The 27,061-nt window shown below is 40.1% G+C and overlaps 1 non-coding gene across 1 annotated transcript; it reads left to right on the top strand.

The window, feature by feature from the left end:
* The first annotated feature begins 10,543 nt into the window (after window positions 1-10,543).
* LOC141411048 (U1 spliceosomal RNA) lies at window positions 10,544-10,707 on the top strand. The gene has a single exon (XR_012435906.1). It is a non-coding gene; the product is annotated as a U1 spliceosomal RNA (small nuclear RNA).
* The last annotated feature ends 16,354 nt before the right edge of the window (window positions 10,708-27,061 follow it).

Here is a 27,061-nt window from a genome sequence, read left to right as displayed (position 1 = left end):
TCTTTTTCCAATTACAGATTCTCTTATAGGTTTTTTGTTTGTTTGTTTGTGTTTTTTGGTTGTCATGGGGTTTGAACTCAGGACCTCACACTTGCTAGGCAGGTGCTCTACTGCTTGAGCCACTCAACACAATGTGGTCTCTCTTGTCCTATTGGTTTCCAGGCCCTTTTAGGGAGGGATTTTCTAGAAGCCTTTAGAACCTCTATCTCTTTCTCCCCAAAGGGGGAACTGATGCTAGAATTAACCCCACAAAGGCTCTGGCCTTATAGAATCGCCCAAGTGCCTCAGGGCACATTCCTGCACTGCTGTTGACCCTATCCATTCAGTACTTCTAGTTAAAATCCAGGTGGATTATAATAAACCTCTTCCCAGTGTCAAGCCATACTTCTTAAATCCTGAGGCCTTCACTCATATACAACCCATAGCAGTGATTTTACACATAAGAAACTTGTCATTCGCTTCACCATCCCTTGCAATACTCCCTCCTCTGTCTGCAGACCTAACAGAAGAGGATGTGGATTTGTGTGGGATCTCAGAGCTATTAGTAACATACCCAGAGGCCCTTATCCTCATACCTTGTTTTCCAGTGTTCCTCCTGAGAGCCAATACTTTTCAGCTGCTGAACCTCTGTAGCACTGTCTTCAGTATACTGTAACACCCTGAGAGCCAATTCCTCTTTGCCTTTACCTGGCAGGGCCAACAATATACTTGCCCTTCCCTGAAAGCATTCTGAAAGTCCCATCTACTCTTCTCAAATTGTTCAGACTGATTTAGCTAATGTTGCCTTCCAATATGGTCCAAACTTACTTCAATATGTAAGTGATTGGAATTTATGCTCCCCTTCCCAAGAGGCTTACCTTGCCAACAACGTGTTACTTACTCTAATCCTCTAGCAAGCATAAGGTCTCAAAAGAAAAGTTTTGATTCTATTGGATTTCTGTCAAATTTTTGGATCGCCTCTTGACACCTGAGAGTTTGACTCCTGGCCCTTCCTGCCTTTGAGGCATTTTGCCTTTTCCTCTTCCTTTCACTAAAAGACAACTGTGGGAATTTTTAGGACCTGCAGCTGGAACTAGCTACAAAACTTTTTTGATCTCCCAGCCCCTTCACGATTTACTAAAAAATTCCCTTCCTAATACTATTCAATAAACCTTTGACAGAAAAGAATCTTTCAAGGATATAAAAGTCTGTCTAGTCTTAGCCCCCACGTTGGGACACTCCAAGTATAATCTCCTTTTCCATCTGTTTACTAATGAATGGGAAAGAAATTCTTCAGAAGTCCTAACTCAACCCCATGGAGGACAGAACAGGCCAATGGGGCACTACAGTCAGCAATTAAACTCATTGGTTCAAGCATTGCCTCCTGTCTGAGGTGGTCACTGTTGTCTCCTTTTCATTAAAGTCACTGAAAGATGACGATGGGATCTCCTCTCACCACTTAGATTCCTCACTTTGAACAAACTGTCCCTAACTCTCACCATACCCAGGCCCTCTCCACTAGTTGCCTGACAATGATATTCTTTTCCTTTCCTCCTCACAACTCACTGACATCTGATGGAATCTGCTCACTCTTGCTTCCCTGCTTCCTCTCCTGAGCAATAAACTTCCTCGTGACTGTGTTGCCTTGACTGGTCAACTTCTTACCCCCACCTAAACCTACAGGAAATTGCCTTGTCTCAGAATCAGCTTACAGATGGATCTTATCTTGGAGGACCCAGTGGTCACTATCAGCTGGATATGTTACAGCCTTCCAGTAAGATCACAGAGGCCCTCACTAGAGCACAGTTCCTAGCTAAAGACAAGACCACCAACATTTACACAGACGGTAAGCCTTGGGGTAGCACATAACTTTGGCTTATTCTGAAAACAAAGGATTTTAATTTTTTCAAGGTAATAAAAAGAAAGACCATGTCCTTGATCTTGTGGATGCTATTTAGGCTTCAAGAGCTCTAGCCATGATAAAATCTAGGGTCACTCCTCTTCCAAGATGGTAGAAAGAAATTCCCTTTGGGGTTGCCTCCAGTGACCTAAGAACCTAAGGACCTCCCACAAGGTCATACCTCTCAAAATTTCTACCATGTCCCAAATGAACCAAATTAAAGCCATGGTCCAATGCGTAAAGCAATATTATTGGCAGTCCTTACCCACTGTCACTCATCAGAGGTACCAGCTTTGTAAAAATATGTCTCCAGTATAACCCTAGGAAGCTACTTCATGCTTCCATGAGTTGTTTTCCCTTATATCTGGCAATGAAACTTTATTCAACTCTGTACCTCACAGGGATATAAATATGTGTTGATTTGAAACTTCCCTTTGCCATCAGGCTCCAGTCACAGCAGTAGGTATGACCTTACCAGAAAAAAAAAAAAGATACCAACTGGAGGGTTCCTCAGAAACTTCACAGTGACCAAAGGAGTGACATTCCCAGACAAATTGTTCAGAATGCTTATAAAGTCTGGCCTATCAGCACTTCCATTGTTTTTTCATTCTCAGTCCTCTGGGCTAGTGGAACGAACCAATGGAATAATAAAAACCCAATTGGCAAAAATTGGTGTGGCATTTGGTCTGCCATAGCCCAAGGCCCTTAGTTCTCCTCAGCTTTTGTTTCACTCCTGCAGGAAAATATGTTATCTTCTCTTGAGATCATTAGTGTTCACTTAGTGCACCCGGACAAAGGACTTCACCAATCTGTTCTCAAAGGAGACCTACTGCATCACTGAGGGGAGCTCACTAACATCTTACAATATTCTGCTAACTTTGCTAAGAATGCTTTAAAGATATGCTCCCTGAAGACAAAGACCACTCTCCCAACCTAAACTGGGAGATTATGTTTATTAGAAAAGACACTAGCTCAAAGACTCCCTCTATTCCCAGAGTCCTTATTAGGTACTCTTAATTAATTCACGTGGAGCTAAATTAAAGAGTACAGACTCATGAATTCATACTCATTTTAAAGAGGCTCCTGACTCACCAAATGGACTACTCACCCTATCACTGATACTAAGCTCAAGTTAATCAGAACCAGACAACCAGGATAGGAAGCAGACAACTGACAACATTGACAGCAGGCTTTAGATCAGGTCAGCAAAATGATCCCCCCTTTTTTGCTCATTCTTCTTTTTAGGGCTCTCTGATTCTACTTTTTCATGGAACCCAAATGCCATTCCAATCACAATCCCAACTTCCTGAAAAGAGAGACCTTTCTGTTATAAACGATTACCCTGATGACAACATCTCAGAGTATAAGGGGTGGTAGCTGTGGGCATTCCCAAAGGTGTAATTTACCAGGAGCCATTGATCCTGGTGGCTGGGCTACAGTTGGAAGAATATTGGGAATTTGCACAACCTGAATGAATTTGTGATCAGAAATTTTCCCTGCACTGTTAATTGAATTGCCCCTTTCACCTCTGGGGCCATTAGAACCCAACAAAGCCCTTTAGCTTCTATTACTGATGCCTTCTTGGGTAACCACATTGCATTTGAAAACCTCCTTGCTGGGCAGGGTGGGTTCTGTGCTATCACAAATGCCTCAAGTTAGGCTTCTAAGCCAATTGAATTGGAAACGTCCAAGATCTTAAAACTGGCCAAGTCCCTAATGGAAGTACCTTCAAAAGGTCCTCTCAGCTAGTTAAATTTCCAACTCTCAGGTATTTTCAGCTGGCTACCCTCTGGTATTGGTTCTCTCTTGCATTGTGCCCTACAGTTTCTAATATCCACCTTGTACTAGGACTGAGCATTTGCATCCTGTTTAAGATCATTCAGCCTGTTTTACAGATGTTTACAAGAGACTTCCACCTGAATCACGTTAACTCGATCTAACCACTCTGGATTGAACCAGAAACTGGAATCAACTTAATCTAAGACATTTGGATTCAGATCTAACTGGCATCTGGTTTCCTCTCCTTAGCAGTTGTCTCCAGTGCATTGACTGGTCACTGACTAAGCCACCAGGATTCCAACACAAGACTGGATGAGCCTGGAGCAGGTAGATAACCAACCACCCTGGCACCATGATGGTATTAGCAGTTTTAATCCATCATTGATGCTGTCTGCCAACTGTTTTCAATCAAAATGGTGGAATATGAACTTTAAGAAAAGCTTAACCTCCAAGAAGAGTCCAAATGTCCTAACTGGAACCAAATTCAGTCTGGTAGCCATTTGCTGACTAGGGGTCACACACATACTCTGTGTACCTAGAAGAACCACTGACTATACTTTGTGGCCCTTGCCTGGTCATATTTCTGTCTCAGCTGCCAAGATAAACAGCCTTAGAAAGTATCATTTTGCTACCAAGATGTGACCAATGAGCTGTGATATGCAGTCAACAATCAGGTCTGAGCACTTCCCACTCAGGTGTGCCCCTCATTTACATAAGTGGACTAGAGTGGGAACATGGGTGGAGAAGGGGGGGATTCTCCACATAAGCCAGCTCTTTCCTTATACGGAGAACCCCCCCTTTGCTCCTTTGTACACTTTTGTACAAAGCCTGTCACCCCTGTTTTACAACTGTTTCCTTTTATCTTGAATTCTTTCCTACTGAATTTTTGTTGACAAAGGCATAGGAAATTCTTATTTGGGAAATTTCTGGAGTATGGGTGGAGAAACCCCTGTCCCAAATGCTTTCCAGAGAACCCAGGAATCCCTGCAGAAGACCGTTCTCAGATGCTGGTAGGGAACCCACAGTTCTCCTTCCAGCACACTGGGATCAGCCCAGCTCTGCATGGAAACTGGACCCATGGGGCTGACATGTCCCTTGACTTCTGTGGCCCCCAAGGTAGTGAGCGGCCTGCCACTTAGACAGTCAGGTTTGAAGGTTTTGTTGACAGATGAACATTTACACCTTGATAGCACACAAAGCACCCTTCCTGATGTCTTGCTGTGAAGATATCCTGCCCTTGTGATGGGCCCACCCTGGGCCACTCCCAGTCTGGGCCAGACAAAGACTAGTCTCCTCTCCAGCTTTAAATTTGTCTGGCTAGGAGTTAGGCTGTATTTACTGTTTTCAGTCAGTGTGGATTAGAAACTAAAATTTCCTCTGTTGTCCTTGTTTTTGTCTCCTTTGTTTTTGGGATTCCCTAGAGACTTCTTCTTAAGTAAAATCTGAGACATGTGATGATTTCAGTTGCAATCCCCTGTTCTTACCACTCTTTGTGCTTGGATCTAACTAATAAGCACATGTGAGAATCTGGCTCTTGTCCCTGAAAAGGCCATTCTGTCACTTGGAATATTCTAGTGCATCCTTTCTTTTTTGCTTTAAAAGAGAGTGCCTCACTTCCATGTTTGGATCTACTCATTCCAGGTTTATTTTCAATGCCTTGCACACATGCACTTTCTACCTTCCAGAGCCTTCCTTGCCTACCAAGCCTCTTCCTTTCTCTGCTCTTCTTCTCTTTTTTCTGGTTGCTTTGAGAATATTCATTGTCTATACCACACATTTTGAAGCTTATTCTTAAATTACCAGACTTGTTATTAAATTGATTATTTTGTGCACGTATACAAGAAACAAAGCCTACATTTAGGAGCAGTTCTGAATGAGTATGCAGAAAGTTATTCCATAAATGTTTATGAATTAGAAATGTTTTAAAAGTAATTTTTTGAGATTACTCCAATGTTGTGATATAACCAATTTTACTCTACGTCAATTTGTGTTCCACAGATCTTTCATTTCCTTCTCTTCTTTGTGCTTGGAGATTTGAGGGTCCCTAGACCATGACATAAAAACTTTCTATGACTTTTCAATTGTCTAAGGTGGGACATGAGAAATTGCATTCTGATACACACTCAGATCTAAAAATTATTGTTAATAGTTAAACACCAACATATAATCATGATACAGCAATAAAATAATTAAGAAGTAATCATCTCTTTACTCCGAAATTCATAAATGTAAGTACTTATATTCTACTATGGCCATTCATCAGGTCCATTTGGAACCTACTGCGAAATTTCTTGACAAATTATGGTGGTACCAATGGCTTTTACTGTGTTTTGAAACTTTGCAGGTACCTGAATGAAAACACATTTGAATGAAGAAGGCCATTAGTGAGAATGCTAGAAAATGCTCAGGAAAACTGTAGAACATGGGCTAAGTCTGAAAGCACAGCACATCTATATCTACAAATCAACTCACTTCCCCCATCTTCCCTCTCTGACACGAGGTGCAGAATGATGGAGAAATACCATGGTGGTGTTAGTAATCCTAAGGTATCCAAATCATACTGTACCCAGACCATGACTTTGTAAATCAAGATTACACAAGTTCCTAGATTTCCTTCTTCCTGCCCTCACATTTCCACTTATCTTTTAAATAGGTGTGTGAAGATCTAGTTACAAACATTCACCATAGGAAGGCAGGCACCATAAATCCTGACCCAGAAGGATTTAAAATGTACCAGAGAAGGCAAGAAATAAAAGACAAGCAATGTGGAAGAACCCATGCGCTATCTCCGGGTGGTCAGCAAATGTGTTTCTGTGACTCCAGAGGAGCTGCAGATCAAAGTGAAATGAACTGCTGTGGCCTCAGATTTCTTGAACAAGATGTGACTTGAAACCCTTGAAAGGGAGGTAAGGTTTAGCAAGTTAAGAGAAGAGACCAGAGAGGAGAGGGCAGTTCAGAAGTAGGTGCAGAGCAAGCAAAGGACTATAGATAGGCCAAGCTTTTGACCTCATTCTTCTTCTTTCTCTTCACCCCAAACTCAAAGTTTCCAATGATGATTGGAAAATAATTGGAAAATGTTTGGGATGGGGGTATTGCTCCGACTGAATGAGGAAAGAAAAGCTCTTTTTTTTTTTTTAATCCTTGTATACCGGAAAATTCTTACAAGTCTGTGTCATTTGCTGTAGATTCTGAATTACTAAATATTGTGCAGCTCTGTCCTGGGACTATACTAAAGAAAACACTAACTTCACAATTTGGAGCAGAAATTAAATCTTATACAAGATAGCAGTCCAGGTGGCTTTAAAGTGAAAGTAACCAAAACCATAACTTAAATGGCCTACTCAATAAAGAACACATATTATTTCATGTAATAAGAAATGCAGAGGATGAAAATATTTTCCAGGGGTGATTAATGCAGTGACTTGACAACTATCAAGACCTAGGTACCCTCCAGTTTTCCCTTTGCCTTCCTCAGAGTGTATTGTCTTTGTCCTCAGACTGGCTCACACAATGGTTGCAAGATGGGGGCAGCAGTTACTGCTGTACCTTCAAGACACCTGGATACACCTCTATTTAAGAGTAAGGAAAACTTTCTCTTAAAGCCTCCAACAAAACCTCCCTGGATATATGCATTCTTTTCAAGAGTGGGTCATATGTTCTTTTATAAATCAATCACTGTTCAGAGGACTATAATTGCCATGACTGATTCAGACTAATCAGCTTGTCCCAGAGAGAGGACACTATGCAGAACAATGACTCTACAAGGAGGAGGAGGAAGAGCAGGACACAGAGTAGTCTGTTAGGTAGATGCTATTATAAAATCTAGCCACAAATTCTTTGATACTCTTACCCTTTCAAGAAGTTGAGTCTAACTCCCACCCTCTGTTGGCTGCCATGCCAACCAAACAGCCAATGGAAAGGCTTATAAGGCGAGGAACTAAGGCTTCCTGCCAACAGGCACTGTGAGGACCCATCTTGGAAGTGGTACTTCTAGCTCTGTCAGATGCCTGCAGGCCCCACTAACAACCTGACTCCAAGTAAATAAGAGCCCCTGAGCCAGAACAACCCAGAGAGCCACTCCTGAGTTCCTCCCACAAAAACTATGAGACAATAAATGTTTGTTATCTTAGACCACTAAGTTTTCAAGTAATAGATGACAGATTGGAGAATCAATTGAGACTATTCCTTCAGGGAACCTGAGTATCCATTTTGTATATGGAAATCACATAAATGTCTTTAAAATGTCTGACTAAGGTGATAAGAGACTGTTTTGAGTCAGCTGGAGGAAGTGGAAAGAATTTGGAACCTGCCCCTCTGTCACTACGAAGTCCTTGTAAGTAATTTCACCTTTCTTGATCTTATGATTATAATCTATAACATAAAGGAACTGAGCTAAATACTACCCAAGGCCTCTTCCAGCTTTCAAATTCCATGCATACATGAAATGCTTAAATTTTACTTTGTTTCAGGTGGCAGAGCAAAGCCTGAAGAGATCCAGTGCTAGAATGAGATGCCTTGTGTTTAGGTAACAGTTCAGCTCCTTATTAAACCTTTGAATTTAGTAAGTGATGTTTCTGTTTTAAACCCAGTTTCCTCATAGGTTTGTTGAAGGGATCAATTGAGATAATTCAGGTCAAGCTTTAGTATGGCAACTCTTAGTAAGTGCTCAGTAAATGCAAGCAATTGCGTTGTCAATATTATAGCTGCATATTTTGTAAAATAAAGTAATGACAGCTGTATTTCTTGTGTACTGTATCAGCACTTTTATAGTTTATTTAAATAATCAATATGCATTATTTGATTTTTATTTAAAGGGCATTTTATAGGAACTTAGACTATTCTATTATTTTAAAATTATAAAAATTTGTATATTGAGTTTTGCCTTAAAGTTTATTGTTGGTTGTGCCCTGGGTCAGGAAGCCAACCCTAAATTAAACTCTCATCCCTACAGGAAGGTACAGTCTGCTGTATAGTGATCTATTTTTGCTTCACAGTGGGAAATCAAGTGACCTATACTTTCTTGATTCTGTTGGAGAGCATAGCCTGTAATAGGTATTCCATTTTATTTACTTAAGCTAGTTCTGTACAAGTGTACAAGCCAATAAAAATCTAAAGCAGTTTCTTCTGGTGTCTTAGGGTCTGTTGATGAATAATTGAGTTCATTGTCCACCAGCTGCCAAAGACCTGGTTCTGCCAGTTTGGAAGTCCTTCTTTTGAGCTCTCCCTGATTCAAGCTGCTAGCTGGACAGCCAGCAATCCTTTGGCAAGTTGCGACCTCATCCACATCTGTAATGCTAAGTTCCCTTTGGCGCAGGTCAGGTCTCTGGGATAAGTTTCCAAAATCAATAGCTGATGTTTGTTTTTGCTCTGGCACCTGCTGGTTGACTTAGGTAGGACTCAAAATGTGGCAATAGGCTTAGAATATTCTGAGCTTTCTATTTTCTTGTACATTCAGGGTCACCTGAGGCTCCAGACTCATTTTGCAGCTGGAAGCACAGAATATTCTGAGCAGATTTCTTTGCCAATGGACATGGGAGAGGCCCAGCAATTGAGAGTCAAAGAATCTAATTCCCTGTGCTCTGAGGTTTTGAATTTTTAAATAAAGCTTTATGTCTAAAATTTAAAAATACAAAGTAAGGTTTGTTGTTTCTTTTTTTCTTTAATATTTTGTAGAATTAATTCCTTCAAAGTCATAAAGCAGTCATTCAAAAGTCTGCTGTTCTCCAACAACCTTTTGGGGCTATCCTCTAAGCATCCCTGATTAACCTATGGTAACCTATAAGTATGAAATACTTAAACAAGTTTACATATTTTTTATTTTTTGATGGTACTAGGGTTTGAACTCAGGACCTTACGCCTGCTAGGCAGGTGCTCTATAGTTGAGCCACGAGGCCAGTCCCCAACAAGCTTACATCTCGACTCAATTTATTTTGTTGCTGTTCTCTTGTTCTTATTCTTCATGACTTTGTGTAAGTTGATTATACAACTTATGTTTCCAGACTAGAATCTTGATTTTTATACAATTTGAAACTTGATTTTTATTTAAAGGTAGAATGTTGTTTGTTCTGCATTCCCTTCATTATTTCAGGTGCCCTTCGGCCTCAGATTCTGCACCTGCCTGCTTATCTTTCATCTTTCATTTACTGCTTCTTGTTTATCAAGCAAAATCTTGCTCTTTCTGGGGGAAAAGCTCCCATGCTTTAGGTGTTTTACCTGAGTTGAAAATTTCAAAAACCCCTGCCTCATTTCCTAAATTCAGTGTTCCATAGTTTTGAAGAAATTAAGAAATAGACTTACTTGTATGAGGAATTAATATTCAGAAAATTTTAAACCCTAGATCTTGAGAATCCTCTATTATAATTGCTTTCAAGTTTAACATTGACACAATCAACAGTGAAATATTTGCAAGTCATTTATCTGAATACATAAAGAACTCTGACAGCTCAACAATATTATAACAACAAGAAACCCAATTAAAAATTGGACAAAGGACTTGAGTAGACATTTTTCCAAAGATAACATATAAGTTGCCAACAAACATATGAAAAATTGTTCAGTGTACTGATCATTAGGAAGAAGCAAATCAAAACTACAATGAGACACCAGCGGAGCCCATCAGGATGACTACTACAAAAACCCCAGGACATACTTGCTGGTGAGGATATGGAGGAAGCAGAAATACTGTGTGCCGTAGGTAGAAATAGCCAATGGTACAGCTGCCTTGGAAAATAGTGTGGGAGTTCCTCATAAAAACAAAACTACCATAGGATTCAGCAATTCCACTTCTGAGTATATAGCCAAACCAATTCATAACAACATCTCAAGGAGGTATTTGTACACTCGGTTACCTGGCAGCATTATTCACCAGAGTCAAGGAATAGAAGCACACTTACCTGGCAGGGGAGATACCATGATCAAGAAGGTGGTTTTCCCAGGGCGAGGCTTATCCATTGCACTCCGGATGTGCTGACCCCTGTGATTTCCCCAAATGTGGGAAACTCGACTGCATAATTTGTGGTAGTAGGGGACTGTGTTTGTGCTCTCCCCTATTTTATTATTTAAAAAAAAAAGAGGTAGAATCAGACTAAATGTCTATTGACAGATGAATGGATAAACAAAATGTCGTATATACATACAGTTACACATAGTGGAATATTTTTGATCCTTCAAAAGGAAGGAAATTCTGACACATGCTACCACATGGATGATGACATTATGCTAAGTGAAATAAGTCAGGAGCTAAAAGATAGATTTTGTCTGATTTCATGATGTAAGGTATGTAGAGTACTCAAATTCATAAAAACAGAAAATAGAATAGTAGTTTCCAGGGGCTGGGGGAAGAGGGAAAAATGGAGAGGGGTTGTTCAATAGGTATGGAATTTCAGTTTTAAAAAGTGAAAAAGTTCTGAAGATTTGTTGCACAACAATGGAATATCCTTAACAGTACTGGACTGCACACTTGGAAATACTTAAGACAGTAAACTTTACAACGTGTGGGGTTTGTTTGTTTTGTTTTGTGGTGCTAGAGATTGTCCCAAAGCCTCTTTCATGTTAGGCAAGAGTTGTACCACACCCCAAATATTTTATCACAACAAAAATACTTGGTTTTTATACCTCACATATCTGTAGCACCTAACTTGCACTAATATTTTCTTAGGAATGTGATGTCTTAGGCTTATATTTTGGCTGAATGGACTTGACCCTCCATTCCTAGCCAGCTTCAACTCCTCAACCAGGACAGGTATAAAATAAGATACCAACACCCAAGAGTAGCTTAGTTATTATTGATGGTGACTTGGTGGTGCTAAACCGATATTTTTGTAGAGGAGTACTTCTTATGTGACCTGCACTATGCTCAGTAGGGAATTCCAAGAGTACCTCTCCTGCTTTGGTTGGAGCAGGGAAATGGCTTGGCTAAGCAAGACTAAAGTTCTTGTTGGGGTGGAGGACTGAGAGTCACTGTGCTTCTGTGATGAGTCGTTTTCACAACAGATTTTCACATGCATACCAGACAGCAGGGGCAGTACACCCCTGCCACTTATGCTGGGCTGTATGGACAGTCACCCAGAAAGGGAGGAAGGCTGTGTCCTGCCACCAGAAGCATTTGTAATAGGGGAACAGAGAGGCAGGATAAGTTCTTAGCAGAGGGAAACCCCAGGAGCAAAGCATGCAAGCGTGCAACCCTAGGTGGTATTTAGTGAACAAATTGAGGACCAGGCTTGAATGTCAAGGGATGAGAGATACGAATGAATACATCTGTCTTCTTTGTATCCCCAGTTCTGGCAATAAATTCTGTGGGACTGAACTAGCCTCAAGAACTTGAAAAACTTAAGATGTGTATGTCTTGGGCTGAAGAGGAAAGTTGCTAGAGTTTCCATATATATGTATATGGAGACTATATACCCATATACACTTTTATATGCATTCATATACATTTACATATAGTCAAACACATGCACACACAAACACACACACACACTGAAGGAAAGTAATTATTCTCAGAAAAAAAACCCTAAACACCATAGTCTGTCAGGCTTGGTTGACCTACCTGACAAGATGTTCATCAGCAATTATTTTTCCCAGTCACTTTATTCCTTTCTTCTAAGACACTAATATCTATTAAAAAAAATTTCAAGTCATTTCACCAAACAGTAAGCATTTTAATTAAATAAGACATCTTGTTAGGCCACTATATTGAGCTACAGCAGAAACAAGAGAACTTAGAGGTTAAGATGAAAGGGGAGTTTTCTTTCTAGAAGAGATAAAAGAAACAAGTGTCTCCACACCCTGCTCATTTGAGACCAAAAGAACACATGCCAGGAAAAGTTCAACAGGGCTGAAGGTGAAAGCCAGATTGAAAGGTGTAAAGGAGATAGCTGCCTTCCTCATCAGAAACCTTGCTGGGACTCCAGTCTTTCCTCCTGGCTCCTTGAAGAGGCTGCTTCAGCTGAAACCCATGAGCCAAACATGGAATCTGCAACCAGAAATAGCAAGTTCAAGAAGGCTTGGGGCTTCTGATGAATTTTAGGACAGACCTTGATCAACCCTGCCCACTTACCAATAAGTTCTCAAAACCAGTTGAAGCCCTCAGTTCTGTACTTCAGTGGGAAGTATGGTTTTAAATAGGAGTCTATTTCTGCCATGTCTATTTATAACACAGTAACTTCTGAGGCTGTTAAAATTAAACTTAAAATTTTGTGGTGGCAATAACACCTAACGTGAAATCTGCCTTCTGGACAGATTTTTAAATATGTAATACAATTATCTGTAGACACAATATTGTATAGCAAATCTCTAGAATTTGTTCATTTGTATAACTGAAAGTTTATATCCATTGATTATCAACTATTCATTCACCCCATCCCCATTCTGCTCTCTGCGTCTATCAGCTTGACTATTTTAGATAAATCATCTAAATGGAACCCTGCAGGATGTGTTCTTCTGTGACAGGCTTCTTTCCCTTAGCACAATGTTGCATGTGGCAGGTTTCCTTCTTCCTGATGGCGGGATACTGTTCCATCACATTTTCTTCATTTTCTTTATCCATTCATCTGGCAGTGAACATTTAGATCTTTTTCCCCATCAAGCTATTGTGAATAATGCTGCAATGAACAGAAGAGTGTTTCCCAAGATCCTGGCTTCAATTCTTTTTGACAAATACCCAAGCATGGGATTGCTGAGTCAAATGGTGGTTCTATTTAAAATTTTTAAGGAACCACCATACTATTGTCTGTAGTGGCTACCCCATTTTGCATCCTCACTAACGGGGGTTTTTAAAAAATAAATAAGAGCCACCCCAACAAATGCAAAATGATAGCTCACTCTGGTTTTAATTTGCATTTCTCTGATGACTAGTGGTGCAGAGCATTTTTTCATATGCCATTTACACATCATCTTTGGAGAAATGCCTGTTCAAGTCCTTTGCCCATTTTTAAATTGGGTTACTTGTTTCATTGCTGAGTTGTAGGAGTTCTTTATATAGTCTGGATATTAACCCTTTATTATCTATGTGACTTGCAAGTATTTTCTCTCATTCTGCATGTTGCCTTTGCATTCTGCTGATTCCTTCCCTCTGCAGAGCCTTTGAGTTTGATGCTGTGGCATTTGTCTATTTTTACTTTTGTTCTAAGGCTTTTTAAAAAATAAAATCAACCCCACCTTTGGCCTTACCTGCCCTCAGCTCTCCCAGTTACTCATCTGATAAGAATTCAGATTTCAGGAGACTAGTTTGTTCCAACTTGGCTGTTCATCTTTCTTCTTCATACCAGGTGTGTTAAAGTTTATCTAAAATTGGGAAAACTCAGACTGAGATTTCTCTTGCAATGCCTCGTTCTGGCTTTTTTTTTTTTTTTTTTTTTTGTGAGCCTCCAGCTTTAAGTTTTAACAGCTCAGCTTCTGTAAGATGTTAGACTGAGGGTGGTACACGGTGATGTGTGATTAGGGCAACTTAAGGGATTGCAGGTGGACATTCTTCCAGTTTCTCATCCTCAGAGCTAGCAGTCTATTTGTGCACATTGAGTTTGAGAGTAAAGACAGAATAATGTTTAGTGTTCTTACTGACTTCAGTCACATAATAAATGTGGCAAGACAACAGTATAGTATCATTGCTTTGTCATATGATTAAAATTCATAAAATTTTTAAAGTCGATGTCTGTGTCTGATTCATTTGCTTTCTTGAAAGGATAGTTCTATGCCTTAAAAATAGTAAATTCTCAAAGAGTGTTTCTAAACAAGGTGAATAGTATTAATAAGAAAAAAATACACTCTGAGTTGCAGTTATTAGCTTTTAGCCAACAGTGCAAGAGGCAGTACGATCTTTTCCCACAGGGGTGTCATTTTCACGTGACTGCCCATCTGCCTCTCAACGTTACAAGGAAAACATCAGATAAGCAGAATTTTGTCCTTATCTGAAAAAACGAAAGACATTGTCATTAATTCTGTTGACTTTTGTGCTCAGTAACCTGTTTTGAAAAGTAAGTTGCACTTCTAAGTCTGGAAAGAAAATTGGGAATTGCATGCTAGCCTTTGGGAATGAAGATGTACTGATCTCTTGTCCCAATCACAGTGGGCAAGAATTGTGAGCAACTTTTCTAGCAGCAATAATTGATTTGCGTCCATCCACATTCCCACCATCACACATTTGTCCATCGTGCTAAACAATTTATTAAAAGCATTTCTGAGGCAAAGGTTTGACTTAGGGGCATAGTGGGCAGTCAGATAAAGTCAAAATAATCTGTATATATGAGGATTGAAACTAATTAACATCATGTTGTATCAAATCAAGTTTTTTAATGTCAATATTTACCACATTCCTTACTTTTCTATGATGAGGCATTATGAAATTCACAAATATAGATGTCTTGCAAAGATTTAGATGTATGATACCTTTTGTTTACAGCAGCAGTTTCTGTGGCTGTTTCTAAGTCCTGGAGATTCAATTTGTCAAAAAAGAAAATTCCTGAGTTTATGGCCACATGTATATTCATGTTTCTTTTAAACATAGATTGAAACCTTTAGAATAGGCCAAAACATTTTTTCTATTCCATGAATGCCTCTCATGGCTATTAATTTCCTGCTCTAAACTCCACTTTTCTCCATCCTTCCTACCTCCCTCACCCCTTTCTTTCTCTTCCTTCACTTTCCTTCCTTCCTTCCTTCCTTCCTTCCTTCCTTCCTTCCTTCCTTCCACAAAGAGTGCTGAACCAGACACTGTTCTAGTCACTGTGACTACAGTGGTAAAGAAAGTACTAAATCCTCCTTCCCCTTTAGGGAATTCACATCATCTCAGGGAAAGTGAAATCATGAGGAAAGTGAATAAATTACATTTAGGCAGAACCAATTATGCTTAACGCTGTGGAGAAAAAATAGCAGAGAAGATGGTTAGGGATCCCTGGAAAGAAGGTGGGAACATTAAATAGTATGTTCCGGGAGGGTCCTATTGGGTAGAAAAGATCTTAAGATGAAACAGCAAGTTCCAAGCAGATTCCTTGTATCCAAAGCCAAAGATGAATGGGCCATGGGATTAAATGGTGAACACTCTGTGTGGTTTTATGGTGCTTGGTGAGTCAGTTATGAGATGAGAAAGCCAATGACTTATCTTTAGCAGAAAACCAGAAAATGGAAATCTGATTCCCTAGCCCCATCCCCTGCTTTAATCCTCAAAGACAATGGTAAAGACTGTACTCAATGACTTTCCATAGAAAAAGAATCTCTTAGTTTACCGAGATGCCCCTCTGTGGACAGGACCCCAAATGCTCCTCCCCCTTGCAGAGTACCCAGACAAAGCTCAAGGATGAAGTTGAACTTTTTCACTTAGGGAATAGAGGTAGTCAGCCCCAGGTACAAGTACCTAAATAAATTCTCAAAAAGGGAGGGGGTGCAGGAGGAGAGTCAATAGGGGCAATGTCAATAATGCACAATATAAGTCTAAACGGAATTGTCACTACGAATCTGCCTCTCATAATGAATATATCCTAATAAAATTTATTATAAAAATAAATAAATTCTCAAAAAAATTTTAATGGACGTAAATGGTGGAAAGTAAAAGTTACAGATTAAAAAAGTTGAAGGGAGAAAGAGGAAAACTTGAACAGAAACTACAGAGGAGAATGAAGGTGTGGGTTGAGCAAGTACTGACATGCTCAATCAAGGAAAGCTCTCAGGTTTAACCAGGATGACCCAGATCTGTGATCCTGTGACAGGGCTGATGTGTACATACCAACAGGGAGCGCTTCTAGGAGAAGGAAGGCGTCTTTACCACTGCCTCTGTTGACATTGCAATATTTAACAAGCTTGGTTAATGCCTATTATATTCTGGTGATAAATATGTTTAAATATGTATACTGTGAATAATTATAAACAAAAATATACTGTATACTGTGATATTGTGATGAACACTAGAGATCAAACATAATAAAACAATTTTTTGTCAGGCACGACGAGCTTACTAACCAGATTCCCTGCCACAGTGCACTGGAGCCACCAGCTGTATTCTTCTTTGGTTTAGTCCTTGTAGACCTACCTTTACACGACTCTTCTTCATTCTCTGTGTGCCAAGATCCACATTCAAGGCCCCCCAGGACACCAATATCCGCGGATGCTCAAGTCCCTTACACAACATGGTGTAGTGTTTGCCTATGAACTTCTCACATCCCCTGTGCACTTTACTTCATCTTTAGATGACTTTGATACCTAATGTAATGTCAATTCTGTGTTAATAGTTGGCAATCTGTATTGTCTAAGGGATAATGACAATAAACGTAGAGATGTAATGTTTTCCAATATTTTCTTTTTTATTGTTGTGCTATGTGGGGGTACAAGTGGGATTTACAAAAGTTCTTATAATATGTCAAATATATCATATCTGAATTCACCCCCTCCATCATTCTCCTTTATCCTTCCCTCCCTTTTTTCAATATTTTCAATCCAAGGTTGGTTGATCCTGATGTGGAAACTGCAGATGTGAAACCAATGGCCATGGAGGGCCAACTGTAATCACAAATTAGGGTAATAGCAGGAAGTGTAATGTCTGTGTCAATCATATATATATATATACATATATATATACACACACACATATTTAATATACTATCCAAATATGACTTGAATGCAAGACAGAATCCAAAAAACATGAGATCTTACATCCCAAGGGTCTGGTTATTTTATAATAATATAAAATAATATAAATCATGTAAGACATTGTAACTAAACATGTGAATGTCTTGTTCAGTTATTGACCTTGAATCTGGAAGAAAGGTGACAACCACGTGCCCTGGGAAGGATGTCCTTCTGGACCTAATAACCATCAATAATTGAATGAAACTACTTTTGCTCTGGAGCACCTATTTTCACCAAGTCAGACTGGAGTCCTATAATCAAACACAGGCAAAGGAAATCAAAGGCTTTTTTTCCCTAATTTTATGCACTTGCCAGGAGACATTCATACCCATGACACGTTCTATAGCTTTCACCTATGATCAACTAAGTGTTTTGGTGTCAAAAAGAAATCACAAAAGAAACACAGCGTTTTGTGTTTCTAATACTTGAAAAGCCCACAAAACAAAAATGACATCCTGCCTCTCTTTCTACACACTAATGGGTCACAAATAACCTGTGGACATTTACCTAGTTATAGTCAAGCCTTGGTTATTGCACTGAATGGAATAATCTATGGCCAATCTTAAACGACAAGTCTAAAATTATTTATATGTGACTTCAAAATATGTTTCTGCAATGGCACTTGGAAATAGAACTAACCGGTATTCTGGGAAGTTGTTTTAAAGACAGTAGTAAATATTTACTAGGAAGTTTTGACTCCACTTAAGCTCCCCAGACCCTTGTTCATCAGTCCTTCCTACTCTCTAACACATGTTCCTCACTGGAACTTTCCTGGAGTAAGGGGGGTTTTCAAGGACTTGTTCTCAGAGTTTCTTCACTTACAAAGTATATAGAGGAAAATTAAACTTGACCAACAGAATAACTACTGTCAGAAGTGAGAACCAACATAGAGTACTGCGAATACTTTTTGATAAGTTAACGAGGAAAAGAGAAAAGTCTTGAAAGATTTGTTCTAGTCTAGTCGTAAGTGCTATACAATCAGAAAATACTGGCCTGACTTCTACTAGGTGTCTGATGTTGGCAAGTTACTTACGTTCTCTGACCTTTGTTTTTTCCCCTTACATGAAACAGGAATAATAACTTCCACCCCCGCTCTTCAGCATTGTTGGGAGGATTTGACACATCTGTAATGGACCTTGCTCAGTGACAATCCAGGGGGGCCCCTAGAATAGTGCTTAAAACCTAATAAGTATTCAATAACTATTTATTGAATGGATAGTAGCTATAACAGCCATAATGCTGTATTTAATTTTTAAACCAAATAAATGATGTTTAAAACAAAATAAGCCAGCCTATAATCCAACTATGCAGGAGGCATAGGTAGGAGGATTGCAGTCCAAGGCTGGGTGGGACAAAAACACAAGAGTGTATCCAACAAATAAGTAAAGCAAAATAAAGGGCTGGGGGTGGGCACAAGTGGTAGAGCACCTACCTAACAAGCATGAGGCCCTGAGTTCAAACCTCAGGACTATCAAATAATATTATTTTTGTCATAATTATAATCACTATCATTATATTTAATGCAATTCAGAAATAACCTGGGTCCTTGTCATTCAGCACAGGGGACACTAACAGACAAATAATTTTATTTTAATACTGAGAGGATTAATTCCATTCTCTGCAGGGGAAATGTTTTATCCAGGATTGTGGTGTTTAATAGTTACTGCTGAAAATTGGATTCTAAAAGAATTCCAGGAAACCAGAGGCTTCCAGGTAATATATGAATCACAGGGAAAAGAATCACTGTTTTCTGTCTAGAGGCTGATTCTCTAATGTTAGAATGAGGTCAGCAGGTCAGACATTCCATTACCTTAACTTAAAGTGACCTCTTCTAATGACAAAGCCTGTTGTGACTCAGGGAAACCCTGAAGGCTTAGCCAGTGAGAAAGTACTTTTTCCTGCTGTTGACATAGGTCTCTTGTGTGAGCTTGAACTTCTGGTTACTTCACTTTGCTCTGGGTCTGTTTTCTGAAGGAAATCATTCTTTGGTCTTTTGTTTATTCCAGCCTTAATTTCATTTGGGAATTTTATGCTTACTTTCCTAAGATATATGTAGCCAGAAGTAGTATATGTGAATATGTGTGTGTGTGTGTGTACACACATATATATACTGCTGTGTGTGAGCATGATTTAGTCTCTTGCTCTATTTCTATATGTTTTTTTAGAGTCTTTCTTCCTTCCTTCCTTCCTTCTTTCCCTTCCTCCCTTTCTTCCTCCCTCCCTCCCTCCTTTTCTTCCTCCCTCCCTTCCTTCTTTCCTCCCTCCCTCCTTTTCTTCCTTCCTTCCTCCCTCCTTCCCTTCCTTCCTTCCTCCCTCCATCCCTCCCTTCCTTCCTCCCTCCCTCCCTCCCTTCCTTCCTCCCTCCCTCCCTCCCTTCCTTCCTCCCTTTCTCTCCTACTGGGGTTTTAACTCAGGGCTTCACACTTGCTAGCAAGTGCTCTACCACCTGAGCTATTTGAGACATTCAACCATGACCAAGGTCCAGTGTGGTATTGGAGTTTATCCTCAGCCCAGCATTGGGTAGAACAAACTTGTCCTAGTCCATTCATTCTCTGAGTGCAATGCTTGAACTTCCTCAGGACAATGACTCCAAGTTACAACGTCTATTTTCCCCTTTTTACCAGAAGAGGAAATCTCTCCATCTGGCATTTGAAGCTCCCACAGTGTACAGGGTGACTTGGGGAGAAGAGTCAGGTTGAAGACACGCCAATGACTATGGCACAGGAGCCCTGTGCCTGTTTTTCTAAGGGTGTCACAGCTAGAAAGTAGAGCTGGGGGCTTCCCTGACTTAAAGGCTAGGAGGCCTTTGCCCTACAGACATGGACTGCCTCTCCTCAGTGTTAGCCATGGTGGATGGGCTCTCATTTTTGCCGGTCAGGGGCCTATCTGCTTTAAACTCTTTACTTCTCCATTGTTTCAGAGGGCTGAGGTGTCACAAGTCCTGCCTCCAGAGAAGCAGTGCACTATAGATTGAGAGACCAAGGGTGACAGGACTCTCAGGACACTGTGTCAAGTCCTCTGGGAAACACCAAGATGATAAGAGCAGTCCTCATCCTAGAAGCCACCTCCAGAGGCCCCTACTGGGGCTCACTGGCAGAGGTACTATCTACTCCACTGCTGCCACTAGGGCCTGTCATGTCTTTTCAGATCAGTTCTTTATGGGGAAAGGCCATTCCCCTGCTACATGTCCCATACAGGACATTCCTGCCCTACTCCTGATTCCAAAATCTCCATGATTACACTCTTTCAGTTCCTGTCCAGGGTCATTTCCCAGAATGCAACAAGGCTCAGGAGTGCTTGGCCAGTGAAGTTTTCACCTTGTTCTGCAACAATGACCTCATACTTAAAACATCAAAGTTTTGGTTATGTTTTTCTCCCAGAATAACAGCCAACTCACCCTGCACTTAAATGACTAAGCAAGGCCACTTAAGTGACCTTTACCAGAATAAAGAAAATCTTTCCAGAGTGACACTGTCCACCAGGACAATGGAGTCCATTCATACCACACTTATGTGAGGAGACCACTTAGGCAATTCTTCCCCAAACAATTATGATCTGCTTCTCTGCAGTTTCTGTTCCAAGTTCATTTCACATTGAAGCAGCTGCAAATTCTGTCTTGAAAATAGGAAAAAAATTTAAATGCCCCAAATGAATTGTAAGTGGGCATCAGTTTTGTAGCATGCCCACAAACAGATGATACAATGCTTTGTTGGTTGAATTCTTCTTTGCATTCTGGGTGTGAGAATCTCAAATTCTGTATATTAAATGCAAAGCTAAATCCAGCCATGGCTTTGCCTTCAGTCAGCAAAAATGGCAGCATATGAACTACATTGCATACACACATATGTGCATTGCCACACAGGTAGTACATGATGCTTGTGTACATACCATTGTCGTTTGCCCTAGTTTTGCAAACCTGCCTGGAATCATGATCTTTACTTTTTTTGAGGCTATTTCAGAAGCAAGGAAAAGCTATTTGAGCTGAAGAGTCAGTCATGACATACCTACCTACATTCCACAATGCTTAGGAAAAGTCAATCACATTGTAATGGAAAGTGTGGGGTTATGGTAGACGCCCACCATAATGAGACAAGTGAGGTTCAAAAAGACTTACTATAGACTGTGTAGCATAGGGGCTTGCATTACTTTAAGGTTAATAAAATTACCTAGCCTGCTAGCTGGCACTTATCCTGGGGACTTCCTAGTGTGATCCAAATTCATCCAGGTCTCTTATGGGGAAAAGCCATTCCCTTGCTACATGTCTACATGTCCCATACAGGACATTCCTGCCCTAGGACTCCTCATTCCAAGCATCTCCATGATTAAACTCTTTCAGTTCCTGTCCAGGGTCATTTCCCAGAATTCAACATGGCTCAGGAGTGCTTGGCCTGTGAAGTTCCCACCTTGTTCTGCAGCAATGACCTCATACTTAAAACATCTGATGAGAGTACTCCCCCCTTCCTTTTCCATCACCAGACTAAGTGTCAGTGGAGATGATTCTGGGCCTCATGGTTGGCTTGACATATAGGATAGCAAGGGAATATTTTGTTGGGTTGAAAGCTGCCTGCCAATCCAACCTGAAAGACTGGACAATGGAATATTGCAGACTTATGCTCTGCCTTCATATTTCCCAGATGGCATTGCTCACTGGCCCCATCAACCTTCAGCTCCCCTCCATAGTGCCTGCCCACTTCCCAGACATGAGGACATTAACTTGCTTGTATTAGAGAATGGAGACTGAACAGAATAGAGGAGCTAATTGGATTACAACCAAATTTGCCTTATCTGAGGTCTGTTGCAATGGGGTTGTATTCTATGATAGCCTGGTGAGTTTGTCTCCCTCTGCCTCTATCCTACACTCCTACCTAAGAGCAGAGGCAGATCAATATTTTTAGACTATTGTAGAGGTCCTTTTATTTCATATTCCAGGTTAATACATATGATTCCACAATAAGCCAATAATAGCAAAGTCAAGAATATAGACCAAGTGTGTTTTTCATGAATGGTAACTCTCATAATGGGATGGCTGGTGTAAACACTTAGCACTAAAGAGGAATGAGTAGCCCTTGATCTTCAAAATCTCCTAAAATCACACATTAAATGGACGATTTCTTAGAAGCCAAAGATAATTCTCAGTAAAAAAAAACTTTCATAAAGGAAATATTGGAGCTGTAGCCGACAGTAAGAGGTTTTGTCTGAGGAGGGATTATCACAGCAATAATTAGGCACACACATGTCACTTGTGTGCCAGAGTTGAGACTTAAGTGTTTAGATGTCAATATAAATAGACATTGGAATATGGTGCAAGGGGTTGAAAATATCATTTTGATTGTGGCTGTTTTGTTGGCAAAATAAAGGCATTGAGCAAGCACATATGTTATTCCAGTAAGCAACAGACTGAGAAATCAAAGCTCGTGTGCAGAAGAGCATGTTTTCTCCTCAATGAGGGGCAAGACACCAGAGAACTTTCTACGCTGGCAAATCAAGCCTTCACTAGTTGGGAACACCTGATACATATCAGTCCAGGTGCAGTCACACATTTTTCTCCAGGGACAGGGGCGTGGCAAGGAAAATATGTGTTCCAGGGTGAAGAGGAGGCAAGAAGGATTGATTCTTATCACAAACTACCTGTTTAATTAAAGAGACATTACTGTCCATAATGAGAGTGAAGTTTTTAGGCAAAAGTAAGTTAGGAAATGAGAAATGACTGCAACTAGCTTATGACCTGGTGGATGTTTTTGAAATATTCTCTGTTAAAGCTCAGAGAGTTCTGAGTAACTTCTGTGGATCAGCTAGTGTTTGTTACACACCTTACTCAATTCTTTCATCCAGCATTGCCCAGAAAAGGGCATGCATTGTAGTTGGCAGTGCCCTTGAACCATCATAGGTGTATGGCTCCCTCTAACTTCTGGATTGAAGAAGCCAATGAAGCAGAGATGGTTGAGCCTGTTTCTTGGGAATGTGTAGAACTGACCCCCCCTTCAAAAAAATTCACTCTTACAAACAATTAGGCATATTACTAACAAATATTTAAGCATTCCCAGTGATACACAATTTAAATCATCACTTCAAAGTAATTGTTGGCAAAGTCTACCAATGAATGGCCTCCCAGGGTCTCCTCAAAGGAGATGGGACAAAACTTTACCAGCTCCCAACAGGGGTGGTTGGTTTTCTTTTTTTTTTTTTTTTTCAGAATTATGGCATAAAATGTTAGGAAAATTGTAAAAGACATCTAAAAAGCAGCTTCTGTAAAGACCAGGTAAAAGAGAAGAGGGGGCTGCAGGTGTGACCCATCAGGGGACTGAAGACAGCCAAGAGCTTTCTCTAGAGCACCCTGAAAAGACTGGAAAATCAAAATTAGCCCATGAGTGACAACAGTCAAATCTTAATACCCAAACTGCCTATGAATAAGTAACCTGACTTACAGAACCACATTCTAATTTCCAAGCTCTTCAAACTATTCTATTCAATGCAGCCAACTTGGAGTGGATCCTCTGGGTTAATTACTATACTTGGTGAACACAGTAATATTAAACTGGCTTGTGATTTACTTTAAAATATTACTGAATTAAGCTACAACATCTTATTCATATGTCAGTTCTGGGATGTTCAGCCCATATTCAATAGGGAAATTACTGTTCATTCTGTTTGTGTCTTGAGATCAACTATATATACCTTGCTAACCAGCACATAGCTGTCCTTCCATATCCAAAGGGAATTGGTTCCAGGACCCCCCCAGAGACCAGAGTCCAAAGAGATTCTACAAAATGGCATAGTATTTTCATATAACCTGTGTACATCCGTCCATATACTTTAAGTCATCCTAGACTACTTATTATACCTATTATGATGTAACTGCTAGGCAAATAGTTGGTACACTGAAGTGTTTATGGAATAACTAACTACAAGAAAAAAGTAAACACCTGCTCATACAGGATGCGTTTTATTTTAGTACAGGATATTGGAACCCAGGACCTCCCTCATGATAAGCAAGTGCCTTACCATGCTGCCCCTACACCCTTTTGTTTGTATTTTCTTTTTGAGACAGGGTGTCAATAACTTTGCTAGGGCTGACTTCAAACTCAAGATCTTCCTGCCTCCACTTTCTGAGTACTGAGATATAGGTATAAACCACCATGTGCAGCTCATTCTTTGAGATGGGATCTTGCTAACTTTTTCCTGAGCTTGTCTCAAACTGATCCTTCCATCTCTGCCTCCCGAGTAGCGGGGATTGATTACAGTTGTGCACCACCATGCCAAGACCACTAAATATTTTCTGAGGTTGAGTAAATCCTTGGATTCAGAACCCTCAAACAGAGAGCTGACTGTGCTGACCGTCAGAAGAAAATCTCTGGGGTTTAACAGTGGTAATTGCCATGATATGAATGTTGAATATTAGATATTGCCCATCACTGATGAAATTAAAAGTATGCATGATGCATGAAGTTGCTGTGGATACTCGGAGACTCTTTTCAAGCTGGCATGAATTGGGTTTAAGAAGTAAACAAAGACTTAGTCTTTCTACTTAGAGGCGAAGCCTAAGGTTTGCGCCTTGCAGACTTGTGTTCACTTTTGTTAGTAAAGACTTCTGGTGGCCTGCCAAATGCCATGTCGGGGAAGGACCCTGGCTGCCAAGTGCTCTGTCAACCTCCAAGGCAGTTCCAGAGAACCTAAGATGACAGAGTTAACTTTCATTAAATTTACAAAGAGACACAAGTAATTTTGGACCTGTTTGATAAGCGACGTTAGGCTAATTAATAGTTTTATATGTCGCAGAACTTGTTCTGAAACTTGCTTTCTTTATGATCTAGTGGTGAGGCTGGGGAGTAACTAACCCTCATGCACTGGCACTTCTTCAATGGCTACCGTGATCTTCCAGAAAGAACCTCAGAACTGTGTCTGACCAATGGGCCTTAGAGCCATTGCCACTTCGAGGCCCTTTTTCAAGGTTTTCCTGGAGGACTTTCTACCAGCTTTCCTGCTGTTCAACTAGATCAAGGCTCAGGAGCCCAGAAGCTGCCAGACTTCCCAGAGACTGCACAGGCATGGCCCCCAAAAAGCCTTTGTATCTGTAAGTGTATATGTGTATATAATTATATACATACATCTAAATATATATGTATTGAAGGATCTCAGATGTCCCTCAAAGTCCCACATGTTAAAGACTTGGTCCTCAGCTTGGAACTAGTGGGAGGTGGTGAAAACTTTAAGAGATGGGGCCTAGTGGGAAGTTTTGGGTTGTTGGGTGGGCTCATGCCTTCAAATGGGATTGTGAGACCAAGTTTTTTTTTCTTTGTTTTGCCTCAACACCATGATGCAATTGGATTTTCTCCACCACATGCTCCCAACCATGATGTGCTGCCCACCCCCACCAAAGACTTCAAATCAATTGACCATGGACTGAATCCTCCAAAACCATGAGCCAAAATAAGCCTTTCCTGTTTATAAGTTTATTTTCTCAGGTATTTTGGTATAGTGAAGAGTAGCTACTCAGCTTTTCTTTTGCATTAGAAACATGCATTTCATTTTCTTTAAAAATCCATATATTGCCACATTCCCCAAGAAATAACTAACTCTTCTTTGTGGACCCAATGTTCAAAGTATCAGAAGGGATTTTTGGATGTCTATCCAGAAATTTTCCTATAGACAGGTAAATAATTCTGATAGCAAGGGGAAAGATTGACTGTCTTATAGCTCAATGTTTATTTTAAGGTTTTTCTCATTTCAGAAGCACTGTATTGTTTGTTTTCCTTTCCAAATTTTGCAGTTGGGTCACTGTATTCCCATGATGGGGGTGATCCTGGCAGTTGTCTTTGTAATAAATTGTTTGTTGGCATAATTGCCAATAAGGAAATGTAAGCCAAAATGGCAGTCCCTTTATTACATCAAAAATGCAACCTAATTATACAAGAGTGAGTAATGTCCTTTGGCTGACTTGTCCTCTGGCTGAGATTGGTGAAGCCTGTGGTCCTTCCACAAGCTGTAATTTACAGAACTGTAAACTTCCTTCCTTCCATTTCCTTCTGTTTTACCCAGCCACCACCACAGTTTTTAAATAGAGAGCGCTCCTTTATGGTCATAGTTCATAGCTAGTTATAGCAAGATTCTCTTGATACTCAGCCAGATTTTGGTGATTTTTTTTTAAAGGTACCAGTTAAGAATACCATAAGTTAAGAATAAATTTCTCCACAATTTCAAAGTAAAATGCTCCCATCTCTTTTCCCATAAGTACTAAAATAAAGTTAAGAAATTCCTTTTCCCTGTTTTCACAAACATAGTTTGTTTCAAAATTGTTCTTCTTCCTAAGACTTGAAATTAGTAGCCAATATTCATTTATCATGGGTTTTTTCTGAATACTTATCCCATGCTGGGTATTGCACTGAGCTAAACTGAAAACAGACTGAAACTATGTATATACACACACATATCAGCAAGGAGCTCAAAACTCCAGCAAAGGAGGAAACTAGCATGCAAATAATCAGCCCAATGCACAATGTGGTAAGTGAACTTGGCCTAGCACAGTGGAGCTTCCCACGCCCTGGAACATCTAGGTTCCTCCCTAGGAAGCAGCAGATCATGATGACCGAGATCACTGGCTTTGGAGACAGACCATAAGCCTTCAAATCCACCACCATCATTTACTAGATGTGTTGTCCTGGGCATTGCTGCATAATCATTTGAAAGATAGAGTTAATAATAGCCCTTCTTTCATAGTATATAAAATGTACTTAGTGTGGTGTCTGGCATGTAGTGAGTTTTCAATAAATGTCAACTATTTTTTATTAG

This window comes from Castor canadensis, chromosome 9 (genome assembly GCF_047511655.1).
Source record: "Castor canadensis chromosome 9, mCasCan1.hap1v2, whole genome shotgun sequence".
In the NCBI taxonomy this organism is placed as follows: Eukaryota; Metazoa; Chordata; class Mammalia; order Rodentia; family Castoridae; genus Castor; species Castor canadensis.
This window is presented reverse-complemented; position numbering and strand designations above follow the sequence as displayed.